The sequence below is a fragment of the Chiloscyllium plagiosum genome, unplaced genomic scaffold (assembly GCF_037043375.1).
Source record: "Chiloscyllium plagiosum isolate Xiang-an unplaced genomic scaffold, Cpla_swu_hap1 HiC_scaffold_25, whole genome shotgun sequence".
NCBI lineage: Eukaryota > Metazoa > Chordata > Chondrichthyes > Orectolobiformes > Hemiscylliidae > Chiloscyllium > Chiloscyllium plagiosum.
Window position 1 is genome coordinate 43,092,247 of NW_028270163.1, and position 20,278 is coordinate 43,112,524.

Sequence of the window (20,278 nt, forward strand, 5' to 3'; positions counted from 1 at the left end):
AAGAATCCACATAAAGACAAACAGAATCTAAAAAAAAAGCTCAAAGCAGAAACTCATCAAAGTTCATTACACTATATAAAAGCATATGGTGTGGGGTCATAGTAGGATGGACAGATGATCAGTTAGCTAGATAGGGTAGGGCATAAATTGATTGTTTTCAGGTTGACAAGTAGAGTGGACAGGTTCAGTGTTGGGCCTCAACTATATCCAGTCAAAACAACTGGTTTGGATGAAGGGGTATAGTGGTTAATTTGTTGATGGTGGGATGATAGTAGGAGAGAAACATGTAAAGAGGACATGATGAATCTGCAGAGAGACATGAGTAGGTGAAGTGAGTGGGTAACAATTTGGCAGGTGAAGTATAATGAGAGAAAATACGAACTTATCCACTTTGGCGGGAAGAAAAGAACTGGTTTTGTCTACTTCTTGAAGAAAAGATATACACGTGCTACAAACAGTTCAGAGAAGGGTCAATTGATTGACACCTAAGATTGAAATGATGGAATTATCTTCTGAGGAAAGGTTTGGCAGGTTAAACCTGAATGCATTGGAGTTTAGAAGAATGAAAAGTGATTTAATTGAAGCATACAAGATCCTGTGTGGACTTAGCAGGATGGATGCTGAAAGGATGGTTCCCTTTGTAAGAGAGACTAGTACAAGGCGGTACACTTTAAAAATAAAGGATCTCCCATTTAAGATGATGATGAGGACAATGTTTTCTTCCAGATGGTTGAAAATCTTTAGAACCATCTACCCTGAAAAGTTACAGATGCAGGGTCATTGAACACCTTTTACGCAGAGATATATTCCTGGCTAATAAGTGAATCAAAGGTTATTAGGGAAATGTGGAGTTGAAGCCAGTAGAAGAGTGAACATGAATGCCAGAGCAGGCATGAAGGGCTGAATAGCCTACACTTGCACCTGATTCATATGTTTAATGTTCATATCAGGAAACACAGTTAATTTAAAAAAAAAACTCCATCGTAAAATGACTTCTGAAGAAGTGCAATTCCACACTTGCAAACTGAGTTTTCAGGATTAGAGTGATTGTTTGACGGAAGTGATGAAATGCATGTATTTCAATGCTAAGTCAATGGATGAATTCAATTTTCTCATCTGTGGTAAGTATGACGGTGTGGCATTTAATCAAATGAGAGAATAGTAGGTGGGTCAAGACCACATACCTCCCAGTATTGTCATAAATTCATGTCAGAAGATTTGTCAGATAGCCTTCCAGTCCTTCTATCAATTGACGTTTGAAGCCATTAAGTAGGCAAGTCATTCCTCAGCCACTACCACTGACATTGACCTAGCTACAGCTGTGTATGGTGGGATCCTCACTATACTGGGAGTATGATAAGCAAACCTATGCATTGTTATACACATGCTCCTGGGGAGGGTGCCTCATTCAAAAGCACTCAGTACCTGACTGAGGGACCTGGCATTGGGAAAATAGAGCCTGCTAACAGCCAACCTCTTGATGTTCACCCTCTCCACACTGGTAACCCTGACATCCTCTTGCAATCATTCACTTGGAGCCTGGAATCAAGTGGATAGCGTATTGGCACCAGCCACTGTCTCCCCATTGACCAAAACAGTTCACAGAGCTGCAGGTCTCTGATTCACCAGCAGTGCCTGGCAACAAGAGTTTGGCCTCTGGGTGTCTGAAACCACTCCTGTCCTGCTCTGATGTATTAATAAACCAGAGTCTTGAGTTTGGAGATAGTTCCCTTAACATCATGGATCTGATTCAAATTGAGCTGAGAGCATATTGCATCATTCAATCTACCTTTACTACTCAATGTTGCACCAAGATGGAACAACCCTTGATATGAAAGAGCTTTGTTATTTTCAACTTGCTACTGGTTTCGACACTGTGTTTTTAAAAAAAAATTGTCCTAATGTTTTTCAGTTCATAAAATGCGAAAATATTTCAGCGTGCACCTTTATTGACGTTCCTAATATAGACTGTCACTCAGGCAGAGCAAAAGTAAATAATTTCTACAAACAACAAGGGGTAGGTTTTCAAGTGTATTACACTAGATAAAAAAGAATGTAATGAATGTAAAATGCAAACTGTTGTACATATACTTCATTATCACATTGTCAGAACATCACACTATGAATCCCACACAATATTTGGAGTGAAGTTCAGTGACTGCTGCCAAATAGATAATATATGAATCAAAACATCCATTAAATTGACGAAAGAGAATGCTTGCATTAATATGGTGTCTTACCACTTGCTCAGGCCATTGCTATGTGCTTGCCAACCCATGAATTACTTTGGAAATGCAGTTGTCGTCATTAAGAAAATAGCAGATCATGTCAGGTATCTTCTTTCACCTTCCTGCTCCTCTCAAGTGTTGCACCAACCAGGTAGCAATCCCAATTAATCAAGTGTGCAGGCGATAGAAGCATTACGTGTTCCAAACACTGGAATTTAGTACGGTTGATTGAAAGAGTCTGTGGGCTAAGAATAAATCCTGCAAGCTTTCTTCAATTCCCTACTGTAGTCTGCAGGCCACATGGCATTATCTTTTATTTGATCAGGCGTTCCCAATATTAAACAAAACTGATTTCTTTGGCATAGAGTTTTTTTTCAGTTAACATTCATGTATTTCAGCTTCAGTACAGTTTAACACCTGGCAGCTGCCTAGCTCCCCAGCTAAGTCAAGGTATCCTCCATTGAGGTTAAAAAGATGGATGTGCGCCAATCGGAATGTAAGGCTGTCTAACAATGTGAGTAAGAAAAAGCATTAGGTAGCAAGTTTGTGTTAATGTTGTAGTAGCTTGGCCACATTGTACATGTTCTGTTCAACTGTTCTTTGGACGCAACAAAAAGAAGTTACAATTTCTTTTTTTCTTTTCTTGGACTTCCAAAGTTTCCTTCTTGGATATAATCAACAAAACTTCCCTCCCTCTCCCCTACATGCCAATTACAACCAAACATTTGCTTATGTCAGCAAAAATCATTACCCAAAGCATTTGAATTTGGAATATTCAATCACACCCTGATAAAAGTACTACCAGGGACATAGTAAACTAATGATGCTGCATCACTGAGGTTTGAATCCACCATCTCTCCAATCGCCAGCCTGAGAAGGGTATAACGTACAATTTAAATAAACTTAGCATAGGAATATGAATAGCAAGGAACATTTGCTGAGTCAAAATGAGGCAGATATTTGAACAGTAATACTTTTTGTGTTTCATATGAATAACCATTGGCTTGTAAACTTGCTCCACAGTGTTCTCGAAAATCCATATTTTGGTTTGTTGATTGTTTCAAATTTTCTGCACAAATGGAACTATACTGGAGGCATTTACAATGGGAATAGAAGTTTCCATTACACCATTATTGTTTGGTGTGCAGTCCATCAATATATATCGTTTTAAAAGTTTGTTTGATTCTTCGTTTCCAGTATATTTATTGGTACAATGTCAGTAACACAAACATGCTGCAGTAGATCGTTAACAGTTAGGATTAGTGTTCACTTCATCATTTCCAGTTATCTAATTCTTTTAACATGCACTTATTTGTCAGTTAACTGAATGAATTGCAGAACAAATGTTTACTTAGCAAGTTAATGTTCTTATGTAATGAGCAGCCTAATATGTTAAATTAATTAGTTATATTTGTGAAGGAATGGGTTATTGGAAGGAGTCACAGCATCCTATCATCGTCTTCGGAAAGGCTTCAGTTACAAGGAAGAAATCATTGAATCATAGAATGTCTACAGTATAGAAACTGGCCTTTTGGTCCAACAAGTCTACACGGACCCTCCGAAGAGTAGCCCATCCAGACCCATCCTCCAACCCTATTTCCTTACATTTAGCCCTGACAAATGCACTTATCTTACACATCCCTGAACTCAATTTATTGGCAGGTGTGGGCTATGAAAAGAGAATGTGTCATGTCTTTCAAAAGGTCTCATGTAGTTTTTCACAGCCCAAGACAGATTGTGATGAGCACTCTTTATGGGGAACTGTGTGAGTCAAACACATAATGCTGAGGACACAAACTTACAACTGTATCAAACATTAGATGATGTTACAATGATTTTTCCAAAAATCTCTATTTGCTCCTACTGACAAACAAAAATGTAAAATAGCAGGGCAATTACTAGCACTGACTACTTCAAACACATCCTTTTCATGGAATTGATGGCAAAACATATTTAGTCATACAGTCATAGAAATGTCCAGCACAGAAACAGACCCTTCGGTCCAACTCGTCCATGCCGACCAGATATCCCAACTTAATCGAGTCCCATTTGCCAGCATTTGGTCCATATCCCTCGAAACCCTTCCTATTCATATACCCATCCAGATGCGTTTTAAATGTTGTAATTGTACCAGCTTCCACCACTTCCTCTGGCAGCTCATTCCATACACACACCACCCTCTGTGTGAAGAAGTTGCCCCTTAGGTCCCTTTTATACTTTCCCCTCTGACCCTAAATCTATGCCCTCTAGTTCTAGTTTTGTCTATTTATCCTATCCATGCCCCTCATGATTTTATAAACCTCTATGAGATCACTCTTCAGCCTTGGACACTCCAGGAAAAACAGCCTCTCCCTATAACTCAAATCCTCCAACCTTGACAACATCCTTGTACAGAGGAACCTCGATTATCCGAATATCAATTATCTGAATTTCAGATTATCTGAAGAAGATCTCAAGGTCCTGATAGAAACATTGCATTAGAGAGGTGTTAACAACACTGATCATGTCATTTGTTTACAATGATTAAAAGTGAATTTGGCTTACTGAAATGCTGCCGAGAACAGTCCTGGACATTGAGGGGAGCCCAGGCACAGTATCCAAATGACTGACCTCCCGTGCTCTCTCTCTCTCACACACTCTCTCTCTCTCCCCCCACACTTTCCCTGGAGTTCTACACGGGAGTGTACCCTAAACCACCCTTCCCTAAATAATCTCTCCAACATTGTCCTGTACAATGTGAAAAGGTTGTGTGTTTGCACATGTGTGTGTGTGTGCGTGCTATTTTGAGACTCACTCCCAAAGGCAGCAACAGTTTTGCTATTGGTGTTCAGTCTGGCTGCTGTCTCCATTCTGGGGGCAGGGGTGGGTGGAGGTGGGGGGGAAGCAGGGCAAGGATGGAGGTGGGTGCGGGGGATTGCGCAGTGTGCTGCTGCCTAGTCTACTGAACCGGGAATAGACACAGCAAGTGCTTATTCTGTCAATCCCATTGAAGTGAAGCAGCGGTGGGGAGAGGCTTCAGCAATGCTGCAGGTGCCTTACATACATGTGTATGTCTGCTCAGAAACAATCCCTGAGACAGAGAGAGAGGGAGCAAGGCAGGCAAAGTGAGGAAAAAGGCAACTTCAGAAAACGCCAGGTCCCAGAGGAGAGGCATTGAATCAGTTATCTGAATAATCAATCATCCAAACGAAATACTGCCCGCCCATCTCATTTGATAATCGAGGTTCCTCTGTAAATCTTTTCTGAACCTTTTCAAGTTTCACAACATCCTTTCAATAGAAAGGAGATCAGAATTGCACGCAATATTCCAAAAGTGGCCTAACCAATGTCCTGGTAAAAACAATGACTGCAGATGCTGGAAACCAGATTCTGGATTAGTGGTGCTGGAAGAGCACAGCAGTTCAGGCAGCATCCGCAACATGACCCCAACTCCTGTACTCAATACTCTGAACAATAAAGGAAAGCATACCAAATGTCACCTTCACTATCCTATCTACCTGCAAATCTACTTTCAAAGAGCTATGAACCTACACTCCAAGGTCTCTTTGTTCAACACCACTCCCTAGGATCTTACCATTAAATATATAAGTCCTGCTAAGATTTGCTTTCCCAAAATGCAGCACCTCGCATTTATCTAAATTAAACCCCATCTGTCACTCCTCAGCACATTGGCCCATCTGGTCAAGATTCTTTTGGAGCAAATCCATTTACTGGTGGCTAATCTTTGCACATTTTAATTCCTCAGTGCAAATACATTTCTTCATTGGATAGTTTAAGCCCAGAAACTCTACTTTACAATTACATTTCTTCCATCACTAATGACTGATGCATTTCTCCTCTTGTTACAGTCACATCTCTTCAGGACTGATTTTATGTCTGCTCATATCACCACAATTGCTAGTGTGCCTTCTGATGGCCTTGAAGGAGAATGCAACTCTCCAGGGTGCTAACTTGCCAAAGATTCCTTTCTTGGCATCACTCCAGTGAGCAACTGTAGAGAACTTACAGAGAACGCTGTCATCAGCTGCCTGCAGTCTGTTGCCACTTGGAGATTTCTGAGGGCAAATGTGGTATGCGTTTGCCCAAATATCTAGGGACTGAGTCAATGAGACATTAATGGCGTAAAATGCAATGTTTGTTTCTATCTGATCAAGTTATGTAGAGATGTTACAATGAAGGATTTGGGACTGAATCTTACCAGGAATTGGCTGCATGTCATTTTTGGAAGGTTTCTTAGATGGTATCCCTCTGTGAGGGGGAGCATATTTTCTCAAGTTACTGTCCCAACTTTCCTCATTAGAGGAGAAAATAAGGACTGCAGATGCTTGAGATCAGAGCTGAAAATGTGTTGCTGGAAAAGCGCAGCAGGTCAGGCAGCATCCAAGGAACAGGAGAAGAAGGGCTGAAGAAGAGCTTATGCCCGAAACGTCGATTCTCCTGTTCCTTGGGTCCTGCCTGACCTGCTGCGCTTTTCCAGCAACACATTTTCAGCAACTTTCCTCATTAACCAGGTACCACACCCCTATGGTGCCCCATTCATCTACTGTTAGCCTGCCTTTCCCACTTGCTGTAGAGGAAAGCGCTCACCACTGCCAGGGCATCATTGGTTATTGTGCCATCTTTAAAAGGTCATTATGCACCCAGTGAAGTGCGGGTAGTATGGAACAGCCATGATTGGGTTGCTAGACTCGCTCCAGACATAGCAGATGAGGAGAAATTAGCACCACACTTTGCAGATAGGAACTTGAAGGTCCTAGTGGATGGAGTGATGCAGACAAGGGCTGCTTTCTTCCCCCAGGACTGCCAGAGGAGGCCACAACCCAAGTCTCGGCCAATCTGATTGTTAGTAGGATTGTTGTAGTTTCGCCTCTCTGGAGAAATGCCCAATTTTGTAGGATCTTTTCCATTCATCCAGGTTAAGTGCCATCATCATCTCTCTGCTACCTCACATTCACTGTGCTTTTGCTACTGCACCCACATCCCAACAAAAATCATCCTTCCCCATGCTCACATCTTCCCTCACTCGCTCTCAAACACCCAATCCCCTCCTTCCCTTCGACCGCTAACTCTGGATGGCCTCTGTGCTTCATCCTCCTTGGGATGCCTCAGCACTTTGCCCCACACCAACACTAGCAGCTGAGGCAGCCGCTTTCATCTCACTCAATCACTTTGTTCGTCTCATTCCAGAAGATGGCCCACAATATGTCAGAAAGAGCCAAGACAAAAGGAGGGGTGCTTGATATTCAGCTTCTCATCCAGTGTGAAGACAGCACCCTGACCATGACTGCCCGGAACAGCTGACTCACCATGCCTAAGCCCCTGCAATGATATTGGGTGATACTGTTGACCTCCTGCCTGAAGGGTCTGTCACTTGATTTGACTTGAATATTCTCCTTAGATTTGAAGTAACGCTATTTGGTTGATGCACATGCAGTGCGTTTGGCGCATTCACTGTGGGTACATGGTGCAGGTATAATGTAGGTACCATATAGCAAATCTTCAGACCCTCATAATGACAACTATGACAAGCTGCCCAGCCTTGTGCCTGGCCAGGCAAGACAGAGGTACTATGAGCCTGAAACACACAGAAACAGAAATTACTGGAGGAACTCAGCGTCTGTGGAGAGGAACAGAGCTTACTTTTCAAATCCAGTGAACTGGATCCCGGGCTTGACACATTAACTCTGTTTTCACTGCACAGACGCTGCCAGACCTGCTGAGTTTCCCCAGCAATTTCTATTTTTGTGTGTTTTCGATCTCTGGCATCCACAGTTCTTGGTTTTGTTATTGTACTATGAGTCTGTTAGCTCTAACTGAGGAGCAAAGTATAGAAATGCCAGGTAATGCAAGGCAGGGATGCTGTGAGCATCTAAGTAGGCTCAAGGTGGATAAGTACTGAGAGAGTCCTGAAATGCTTTTCATTCCATGGGGACCAATTCCTGTGGGCAAACTGTCCATGCAGCAGCACTACACTGAAAGATGCCAGTAAGCTCCAAAGTGTAGCATTAAAGTGCAGACAGTATTGTGAGTGAATGTGCCACAATCGTGTGATGAGGCTGCTCTAATTTCGATGCTAATGTTAATGGACAGAGAGCATGCTGGGAATTGTTGCCATCTTGTTTCTAACTGGAGGGTGGGCGAATAGGAAACTGGATGGTAATTAGCTCTGAGGTTCATCAATAATGAAGGTGCAAATGACGGATAATCCATACAAATAAGCCTTTCGCTGCTCATTTGTGAGAATTATGTATTGCCATCTGTCTTGAAACGCAAAGTAATTCCAAGAGGTTCTTCGGATTCGGTTAAATGGAATTAAACGAAGACTCAACAACATCGGTTTGCTTAAATATGACCATTGATTGAGTAATAATAAATGGAAAAGAAAGGAGAAAAAACAATAAGCCTCATGCCCTTCTCTCTCTCTCTCCACTTTCTCTGTTTTTCTCTGTCTCTTTCTCACGTAGTCTTCCATGTGAAGTATATTGTTTCCTTCCCCACATGAACAACAGAGAATAAATAGATCTGAGAATGACAGGCATTTTCAGGTTTTCTTTAAATATATTTCCACAGTTGACCTCTAACAAATATTTGATAATCTTAGTTAAAATTCACACAACACCAGGTAGTGTTGTCCCAGTCGAACTCATGTTGCTTGTCATTGACTGGGACAACACTATTATTATAGGACAAGCCAAACAGAGAACAGCCAGGGAATTCCTAGAGGCATGGCACTCATCCACAGATTCAATCAATAAGCACATCGACCTGGACCCAATATACCGACCACTGCAACGGACAGCTGGAACTGACAACCGGAAGTGGCAGAGACAAACCACTATAAATGCTGGAGGAAAGATCACAGAAGCGCTTCACAGGAGGCTCCCAAGCACTGAGGATGTCACCTAGACAGGGGACGAAACGTCTGCAACACAAATTCCCAGCTCGGGGAACAGAACCACAATAAATTCTGATCTTATGATCTTATACCTTACAACTATCTGATGAAGGAGCAGTGCTTCAAAAGCTAGTGCTTCCAAATAAACCTGTTGGAATAGAATCTGGTGTGTGATTTTTAACTCTGTCCGCCCCAGTTTAACACCAGCACCTTCAAATCTTAATAATCTTAGGCATTGTAATATGTGGAGAATGCCTCTAAAAATTATTTTGATTAGGATCAATGCCTTTTTTTAATGTTGATGATGAACTTTGGGTAGTACTACAATAGGGATAGATGGACATTTTGCAGCTTCTGTTTCCTTTCAAACTGGTAAGATAAGCAATCAGACATGCAAGCTTCCAACAAATCCATTCATTTCTGAATAAATAATTTATACTAAATATTGTGTTATGGCTAATCGGAATAGTTTGTGAGAGAAAGTTTTAGTGCTCTATGGAGTGCTGACTTAATTCACAATGTGATATTGAAATGACATTTCCCAGTAGGCCATTATTCAGTTAAAACAGAATCCCTTCTGTCACCGCCTGCTACTGTCCAGCACCCTGTTGCTGTCCAGAACAGTTATCAGGTTAATTCTTGATCTTCACAGTATTGCAGTCACAGTGCTCACTAGGAATTCACAACACATGTTAAATAACGAAAGATCAAACAACATTATGTACATACAATTCATATCTTTACTAGTTTCAATATTTAAATAGAAGAAAGCATGATGCCATTCCTGCATCTAGGTAGTTTCCCTCATTTCACAAAGGATCTTGATTAAGATTGTTGTAAATGGACAAATCTGATGTTATTCACCTTGTGTGGACACTATTTTACACTGTGATAATATTTGCAGTTTAAATGTTCCCTCAGGTGTGCAAGTGAAGTTTTTGTGTGTATGCTAGCTGACAAAACTATCTGGAGCTACTGCTTGTAATAAGTTTTGTTGCCGCCATTCTGTTGAAGTGTATGAACAGCAGGTCTACAGTGGTTGAAGAAAACCACTGAGAAGACTGTTTTAATTAAGGTATAGTTTATTGTATGCTAGCAACTAGTTGCAAGTTATATTGAAATGATAGACATTGTTTGAGAAAGATTAAATTTTAGGTTCCTCTCCTTTGAGGTCCAGACCTTTCCAGCTCTCAAGTCCATATGACATTATCAAAGTGAATGGTGCTGAGGGCATTCCTCAATCTTAACCCTTTTTGACACATATTTGGACATAGCAGTAAATATGTTATCCTTACAGCTATTCTGTATTCTTAGACAAAGATTCTCTTGATCTTTAGGTAATTATGATTTGCACTTTGTTAATCATTTTTCTCTTTTCTAACCATAATGTCAGAGCAGTGCTGTCTGGAAGATGGTGAGATTTCTGTCTGCCTCTTCTGTTGTTCATCAGTGGGAGACCATGCTGAGATGTGTTAGAAATTTATAATATCAACCCTTGCCCAGACATTTTCACACCTCGGTGTTAAAATGGATTTAACACTCATCTTGACGATGTGTTTATTGGCATTTGTTTTATAAGCTTAACCTTTCTCGCTCGATGGAATTTTTTCCAAGTGTGCATTTAAATCCAAGCATTCAACTTACTTTTAACCTTTAGTAATCCAGACTTAGAAAATAATATTACTAATTAAAAAAATGTTTTACTGAAATTTAGAAGGTGAGGCAGGTTGTGTAACCAAATTATCAAATGTCACACATGGCTAATGAAGCAGGCTTTTGTTGTTATTTGTTTTCACACACTTTGGTTGATTAATTGATTTGGGTTATTGTCACATGTAGCTAAGTACAGTGAAAAGCTTTGTTTATGAGCAATACAGGCAGATCATAGTAAGCAAGGACATACAGATCATAGGATGAAAGAAACACTTGGACAGAAGTATGCAGGTTACATCGCACAGGGCGTGCACTAGGCAAGATCAACATTAGCAAGGTCAGCATTATTTAAAGTCAGAGAGTCGGTTCATCAATGATAGGGAAGCAGCTGTTCTTGAACCTGCTGATACATGTGTTTAAGCTTCTGTATCTCGTGCCTGATGAAAGAGGTTGTAGGAGATCATTACTGGGCTGGGATTGGTCTTCAATGATGTTGGCAGCCTTTCCGTGGCAACAGGCCGTGGGAATCCAAAGATGGAAGGTTGGCTTCCATGGTGATCTCGGCTGTGCACACAATCTTTTGTCCTGGGCAGAGCAGTTGCCATACAAGGCCATTATGCACCTGGACAGTATGCTTTCAATGGTGCTGCTGTAGAAGTTGGTGAGGGTCCTTATGGACATGACAAATTTCCTGAACTGCTTGAGAAAGAAGAGGTATTATTGTGCCTTCTTGACCATTGCATCTACATGGGAAGTCCAAGACAGCTTGCCGGTTATCCTCACTCATAGGAACTTAACGCTTAAGGCAAATTGTGAGGAATTGAGGCTGGCTGGGAGACTAGAGTTGATGGGAGCCATGACCAGCCTTTCAAAGCATTTCATGATTGTGGAGGTCAGAGCCACTGGGCAGTAGTCATTAAGGCACATTGCATGTATGTTCTTAGGTACTGGGATGGTGGTGGTCTTCTTGAAGCAGGTGGGGGATTCGGCTTGTAGGAGGGAGAGGTTGATGATGTCAGTGAGTCCCTCCGCCAGTTGGTCTGCACAGAATCTAATGTTTGGCAGGGGACACTGTCCTGGCCTGCCGCTTTCCTTGGATTGACTCCGAGGAAGGGTAATCTGATGTCTTCAGGGGTGATTGAGGGAACAGGTGAGTCCATGGCTTTCAGGGTGGGTCTCACCGAAGGAATTCTGCTCAAACCAAGCACAGAGAGCATTGAGTGCCTCAGGGAGGGATATAACTGTGTCTGTTATCTATCTCTGCTTCATTTTGTCCTGCAATGTTGTTTAGGCCTTGCCATAGGTGGCGGGAGACTGTTTTGTTGGTTTGGGCCTCTAGCCTAGTCCAGTACTGCCTCCAGGAATCCCTGATGACTTTGCAGAAGTCATATTGGATTTCCTGTATTAGTCTGGATCATCTGACTAGGATGCTTCCTTATCTGACCTTCAGTAGGGATTGGATTTCCTGGTTCATCCAAGGTTGACAGTTGGGGAACACTTGGATTGACTTCTTTGTTATGCTGTCCTCTACACATTTGCTAATGAATTCCGTGACAGTGGTGGCGCACTCGTCTATGTTTTCCATTGGGTACTTGCATTAGGTCGAGTCCAGTGATTCCAAGCAGTCCCAGAGTTGGTCTTCCACAGCCTAGGACCAGCATTGTGTCTGCCTTCTGTGAAGGGCCTTCCTGTTTCAACTTCTGCTTGTGAGCTGGGAGAAGGAAATCAGTGATTTGATTTTCTGAAGTGTGGGGGGTGGGATGGTTTTAGATGGTTGTGTAGCAGTGGCCCAGAATGTTTAGTCCTCTGGTGGGGCAGGAGATGTGTTGGTGGTACTTTGGCAGTACCATCTTGAAGTCACATGGTTGAGATTGCCGGTGATGATGAATAAAGCATCGGGGAATTTCATCTCCAAAGTGTTTGCAGCAATGTAAATTTCATTTCGGCATTCTTCACATCCGCATGGGGTGGTATGTAAACTGCTGTCAGGATGGTGGAGGTGAACTCTCGCGACAGATAGTAGGGATGGCATTTTATTTTCCAACTATCATTCCACTTTCCAACTACCATTGCACATTTCAATGGTAACATGTTACTGAAGAAGTAACCTTGAGTCCGGTGATACAAGTTCAAATCCCATGATGGGAAAGAGGAGATTTAAAGTTTAATTAATCAAATCTGGAATTAAATGCAAGCTTCATTCTTAATGATCACAAAACTGCTAGATTGTTATTTAAGAAAAGATGCTGTCTGATTCACTAATATCCTTTCGGGGAGTAAATCTGTAATCACATCTGGTTAGGCAGATTGCAGATCCACTACAACCTGGTTGATTCTGAATTACACTTTGAAATGGTGCAAGGAGCTACTCAGCTGTAACAATTATTACAGGGAAGAAATTTATGGTGTGTGTTTTTATACATGGACTATCATGGTTCAGGAAAGCAATTCACCACCGACTCAAGCTCATTTCAGGATGAGCAACAATTGCTGGCCTAGCTGGTAACACTCACGTTCTAAGAATTAATAATAATTTCTTAAAATCCTTGGGATTTTCTTTCACATTATAGGATTACATCATTCAACCAGGGTCTATATTGCTTCACATATATGTTTACATGTGTCATTTAAATTAAAGAAATGATGATTAATTCCAAATGGGGGAGATATTTAACTAGGGTGCAATCAGTAATTCAATGACTGACACATTCTCAGGCATGTTGTACTTGACTAAAAGATTTAAGGATATAAGTAAGGAAACTTTGCACTGAAATGTGGTTTATAGTATTGTATTTCTAATCCTGACATTTTAAAAGTTCACCCTTTTACCTTGAAGAGTCGTGTTGAAATCAGTGCCTCTGCAGTTTTCGCATGTAACCACAGCTATGCTGAAAATGTATTAATTATAGCATCATCTGAAATAAAAGGCAGATTCTGTTTCTCTGACCTCAGCATTTTTTAAAGTTTTGGGTACTACGGAGATGTAATTAGACATTGTAAACAGACTGGAATATGGACTTCTGAAATTATATGCTGCCAAACCCTATAATTTCATGACATTTTGTCATTTAACATTTAGTTCACTATGTCAATAGTGTTCCCTCTGCTCCATCAGGTCAAAAACTAGTTGCCTTTTGTGCCCAGATTGCAGTTGGCAGCTTAGTACAGGATTCTAGAGCAGCAAATGGTTGAAGGTTTTATCCTTAATCAGGGCCAATAAACTGAGTTCAGACTGGATAAATATTTCACTGAAATTCTGGGATCTCTCGCAAATATTTCTTGAGAAAATCCTTCTCCATATCCCACATTTCCAGGTTGAGATTATGCCAGAAAGGTAGCGCCAATTGTTGTATAGGATATGTATATCTAGTCACAGCTAGGAATCTGAAGGTCACTTTCATATCTCCTCATTGTGCTATTGTGTTCAGTAACTGCAATCATTATTGGCTGGAGCCTCACCTTCTCTAACTTGGCCCTCAGGCTTGTTGACTCTTCAGTTAATCTTACCAGCGGTCATCTCGTCCTGAATTGGGAGAGCAACCTCTTGCCTTCTGAAATCATGGTGATTTAAACTTTCCCTTTGGCAAGAAAGATAACTATGAATTGGTGTAAAAACCCATGACCTGCTGACTTCTTCAACTAGTTTAGCCTATGTATGACTCCAGTACCACAATACTCTTGACTCTTCACGTGACTAGGGATGAATAATCAATTTTATTTTGCCTATTTGTTCATGTCCCACAACTTTGGTCAAATTGTAAAAATTTATAATTTTTGGACTGTCGCTAGAAATACAACCAGGAAAGCGGTTTGGATTGTTCTAAGAATCTAATGGTTCATCAATGCTCTTCAGTGAAAGGAGGTTGTAATCTCCTGCAGATTTAATCTATGTGTGACTGCAGTTCCAAATTAAAAGGTCGTTTTGAGTGATCTCAGGGCAATTAAGATTGAGCAGTATCATCACTGAGAGAAGGTTGGTAACATCCAAAGAATAAAATTGAAAAGAAAAAGTTATTATTAAAGTGCAATTAAATTGAGGAATGGAGGAAATATGCCTACCAACAATGAGGGAAGTGAAAGATAGTGGGCATGTCATCTTGGATCAGAATTATATAACCTCTTTGAGGTGCAGTACTGGAAAAGTTAAGTCATTGTTAGGTTGTCTCTTGGCCCAGGAACAGAAGGATAGTGAGGAAATAACCAATATGAAGCAAAATGCCAAATGTTTCATGCGAGGATGAGGGATCATAACTCTGGATCACAAATGAACATTTGAGCTATTAATTTTTTTTGCAAAGTGAATACAGCCAAAATTAACTAAGGGTGTATATGATACACAATGCATTGCAGTGACTTTCTGGAAGACCTGCTTGAACTATCCCCACCCTTGATGGAGACCCTGGAATGTCACACCTGATGGGTGCTAATGTAGCATCATTGAGAAGGACAAATGAAGAAAGCTACTGCAAATTTAACAGTACTCTCCTGTGAGTTGTCTCATACTGTGAACATAATAAAAGAAAAGAGAGCAATGTATATCAAAGAAATAGCTGTCTTTCTCTCTTTCAATAATACAGGAGAAATTAAAAGGCTATATGAACTCGAGACTGAATGGTAGTGGGCGAATGTATGTGTTGTGAGGGTCAGAGCTTATAAAACCATTAATTATCCCTCTGATTCAGGTAAAAGGAAATAACAAATCTCTTTCATAGAATCCCTAAAGTCTGGAAGCAATGCCATTTAGCCCATACCGAACCTTTGAAGAGCATCCCGCCTTGACTTTATGCTTGCATTTCCAATGGTTAATCCACCTAGCCTGCATATCATTGGACTGCAGGAGGAAACCAGAGCACTCAGAGGAAACTCACACAGGCACGGGGAAAATGTGCTAATTCCACACAGACAGTCCACTGAGGCTGGAATCAAACCCAGGTCCCTGGTGCTGTGAGGTAGCAGCGCTAACCACTGAGCCACTGTGCCTCTTTACCAAGACCCAGAAGACAAGTGAAACTGCATTAAACAGAAACAGCACAAGGGCTTTACAGCTGTCCTGCCAAGCCACGTATCTCAAAAATGGTAAAAACAAGGACTGCATTACTGGAAACTAGATTCTAGATTACAGTGGTGCTGGAAAAGCACAGCAGTTCAGGCAGTATCCGAGGAGCAGTAAAATCCTCAGATGCTGCCTGAACTGCTGTGCTTTTCCAGCACTACACTAATCTAGAACCAGGTATCTCAAAATCAATGACTCACGTATTAACATTAATGCTATCAATATATTTGCCAATGCAAAGACAGCAAGTCCTCATTGTCTACTCTTCATGGAATGTAGAGACTGATCCATGTATCTTTCCTAACAACTTTTTGGTCTTGCATGCAAATTAGAACCGAGAGATATGCATGTTGTGCTGTTAATTATCTCTTTCAGTTACTAATAAACTTACCCTTTTGTTAACCGGTCACATTGACTTCTTTTAAACATAAATTCATTTGGGTCTGAGAAAAGGCATTCACAAGGGAAAAGATTATTTTCAACTTAGCTTTGTTGTAACCAATGAAGGGGACTTGTGAAGAAAAAAGGAAACCAGATCCTTACTCCTCACCCAGAAGCTTGGGAACTTGGGCTATCTCTTCTGCAACTGTAATAATATGCAGCTGTATTGTGTTCAGTTCTGGTAACCTCATTATAGGAAAGATGTGGAAGCTTTAGAGAGGGTACAGAGGAGACTTACCAGGATGTTGCCTGGACAGGAGGGCACGTCTTACAAGGAAAGGTTGAGGGAGTTAGGGCTTTTCTCATTAGAGCAAAGAAGGAATGGAGGTGATTTCATAGAGGTGTACAAGATGTTGAAAGGCATAGATAGAATGGATAGCCAGAGACTTTTTTCCCATAGAGGATATGTCGATCACGAGGGGACATAATTTTAAGGTAATTGTGAGAAGGTTTAGGGGAGATGTCAGAGGTAGGTTCTTTGCTCAGCTAGCGGTGGGTGGCATGGAATGCACTGCCAACAGAGGTAGTAGAGTCAGATACATTAGGGACATTCTTTCTCTCCCTAGTGATGTACATGGCATGATATTATCACAGGTTGCCTTTATCCAACAGGTTCACTTGATGACTAAACCTCTTTCTTCAAGGAGTTCCTGAGTAAAATATGCAAGGTCCATTAATGTTCTGTAGGAGAATAGGCCTATCATTGTTTTCTTAGTCTAACCCACCATGTGATAGTTTTTTAATGCTCTCTGAAAAGGTCTAGTATAGACATACATATGAATGCATAAGTTAGGAGCAAGCGTTGGCCACTTGGTCATCATCAAACCTACCCTACCAGTTAATAAGATTGTACCTGATCTGATTACTCTATATTCTTGCCTGCTCCCCTGATATATCTCACACCCTTGTTTGGCAAAAATCAACATATTCCCCCTGCCCCCACCAAAAAATATTTAAAGATTCTGCCTTCATTACCTTTCAGGAAGAGAGTGTCAAAGATTCACAACACTTTAAATGTGTAACCATTGCCTTTTAGTTCTAGAATCTCCCATAGTACAACACATGCACACTGTCAGGACTACTCAGGATTTGGTATGTTTCAACTACTGAGTCACCTCTTAGTCTTCTGAACCACAGCAGGTGTAAGTCTATCCAGTTAATAATTCCTCATACGGCAATCTGTCTATTGCAGGTACTCTTTAGAAAACCTTCTCTAATCTGCTTTCAATATATTTGCATCCCTCTAAGAATAAGGAGAACGGTATTGTACATCACACTCCAGATTTGGTCTTACCAATTCACTGCATAACTGAAGAGATTACCTCATTGCTTTTGTATTCAATCCACCCCTTCTGATTTCAGGCATTTGTAACAATTTTCATTTGGAAATGCCAAATGTAAGGTCCATCTTGAAGTCTCCACTATCAGCAATGTTAACCTTCACCAAAATTAAAAATCACACAACACCAGGTTATAGTCCAACAGGTTTAATTGGAAGCACACTAGCTTTCGGAGCGACGCTCCTTCATCGGGTGATTGTCATCAGGTGAAGGAGCGTCGCTCCGAAAGCTAGTGTGCTTCCAATTAAACCTGTTGGACTATAACCTGGTGTTGTGTGATTTTTAACTTTGTACGCCCCAGTCCAACACCGGCATCTCCAAATCTTCACCAAAATTGGTTCAGTCCACGTGGTATTAAAAAAAAAATCATTGAACATACTGGATACAACAAAGATATGACTCCTGTCACCATCCCAGCTATAGTACTGGAAACATGTTCCAGAACTATCTGCACCATTGGCCAGTGCAGCTATAACATTGACAACTACACAATAATGTGGAAAGTTACTTTCGACTCTTTCTAATTCCCAAATAACAAGATGATTACGACCAGTAACTACTTCATTGACCTATTCTCAATCATCAGCAAATGGATAGCGTTGTTGTAAGGATTATCAAAATACACTTATTTACCTATAACCAAGTTACTCATTCTTGGTTTGAGTTCCTGCAGGGCTATTGCATTACAGATCTCACTAGAACTTTGGCCCAAACAATTGGAAAAAGTGCTGACCACAAAGGCAGCATTTGTCCGAATATTGCAGCAAGGAATCCGAGTAACATTAAAGCCAGTCAGGGATAAATGGGAAATAATTAAATAGCACCCTTATAGGTTAATCACATTATTTCCTGAGAGACAGCATTTAATACTTCTAAAACAAGATTGAGTGAGAGTTCAGAGTGTGCTTGGAGGTGGAGGTGTTCCTGTTTATAAACTGTACTTTTTCTTCATTGTGGTAGAGGCTGCACAATTGGGAAGAGCTGCCAAAGTGTGTTTCGTGAAATAAGGGATTACCTGGCCAAAATAAACCATGCCACAACTTTGGTGTCCTTGCAAGCAAACTATCCACCCAAACATCATTTAGTACTATCTTGTTCTTATTTTTGTCTGAGGCAGACAGAATATCATAGTAGAAAAGCATTTGTTGGGAAAGTTGCTTGTAATACAGAATTATCATTGGGTTGCCTATTTATATGCTGTGCTCCTTGGATATGAAAGTTGGTACCAAGTCCATCTGATTTAGACAATAGACAATAGGTGCAGGAGTAGGCCATTCTGCTCTTCGAGCCTGCACCAAAGCTTCACTGGTGAAACTGCAATAAAATATTACTGTAACTAGATTACCAGGAACACTAATCTGCAATGAAATGTTGTTCTCTCATGTATTTGTTAGTGTAAATATTTAGTTGCTATAGGAATAGATTTTTGAGATTAGCAAAGATTGGCTAACAATTTTGGCATCTCCATGAGATGTAAGTCAGGGTATATCTGATAGCACACTGACAGAAAAGTAGCATGCATTGAGATTAAATAATATTTGAATTAAGTCGTGTTTTACAATACCAACATGGCTCCAAACACTTCATAAAATTAATTATTTGTCAAGAGTGCAGAGACCGGTGTTTGTGTAAGTAAACTCAACAGCCAGTTTACAAAGCAATGTTCTCACAGCGCCATGCACTGAATCATTGGTACTGCACTGGAGTATCAACTGTGTGCCCAAGCTCTGATATGGAGCCACACTTTTCTGATCCAACCCTAAGAGTGGAGCTAATGACATTTTTTCCTGTTTTAGCATATCTGGGATGCTGTTTTATTATGATCGCTTCTGACAATCTAATTAGGTCACAGTCATTTTTGCTAAAATATCTTTGGATACACATTTTGCTCCTGCTGAAATATTGCACTGAATCTGTTTTTGTGGGCTGAGGTTATGCAAGAGGCTAAGATGCAAAAATATTGCAAGAAGAACTGAATCTGTGCCGACTTGGCCACTTCTGGGTCAATCATGTTTACCATTCAAATATTGCAATGAAACTGTCTGCCTGAACCTCAATAGCATTAATTTCTGTTGATAATTTAATGATCCCAGCTGAAGTTAAGGCTGGAGAAGCCAAATCCCATGGTGAAACCTGGCTTGGTAAACCATATGTTTTATTTTTGTAAATTGGTTACTGTCGTGTTCAGTCACTGAACATAATTATATGAGATTGCCAAAGTACTTTTAATAAAAGATTATAAACTTATTATACAAAAGAAAGGGAAAAAAAAAGAAAGTTAAATATAAGACAATTTGGAAAGAACTTGCCATAAATAGGAAAAAGACAGATTTAGTTTGCAATAAGCAATAATCACGCCTCAGTTAAACTTCAGAAGCTATGACATTCCCACTGGGCAAAGCATTCTTTTTCCAAGCAATATCTTTTATAGACACTCAGTTGCAGTGAGGTAAAACTCTTGTTCCTCACTTTAAGTTTTCTCACTCAGCTGACATGGTTGCAAGCAGTTCTCTTTTGCAAATTTCTGCATATTTGCCAGATGGGCTGAGGAATTGCAAATAAATGCGAGGTGTTGCATTTTGGTAAGACAAACCAGGGCAAGACTTATGGTAGGGCCTTGGGGAGTGTTATCAAACAGGGAGATCTAGGGACACATTTTCATTGTTCT

At 40.7% G+C, this 20,278-nt stretch overlaps 1 pseudogene; it reads right to left on the minus strand.

Moving 5' to 3' along the window:
* Positions 1–19,893: 19,893 nt before the first annotated feature.
* LOC148145330 (U4 spliceosomal RNA) lies at positions 19,894–20,013 on the minus strand (annotated as a pseudogene).
* Between the last annotated feature and the right edge of the window lie 265 nt (positions 20,014–20,278).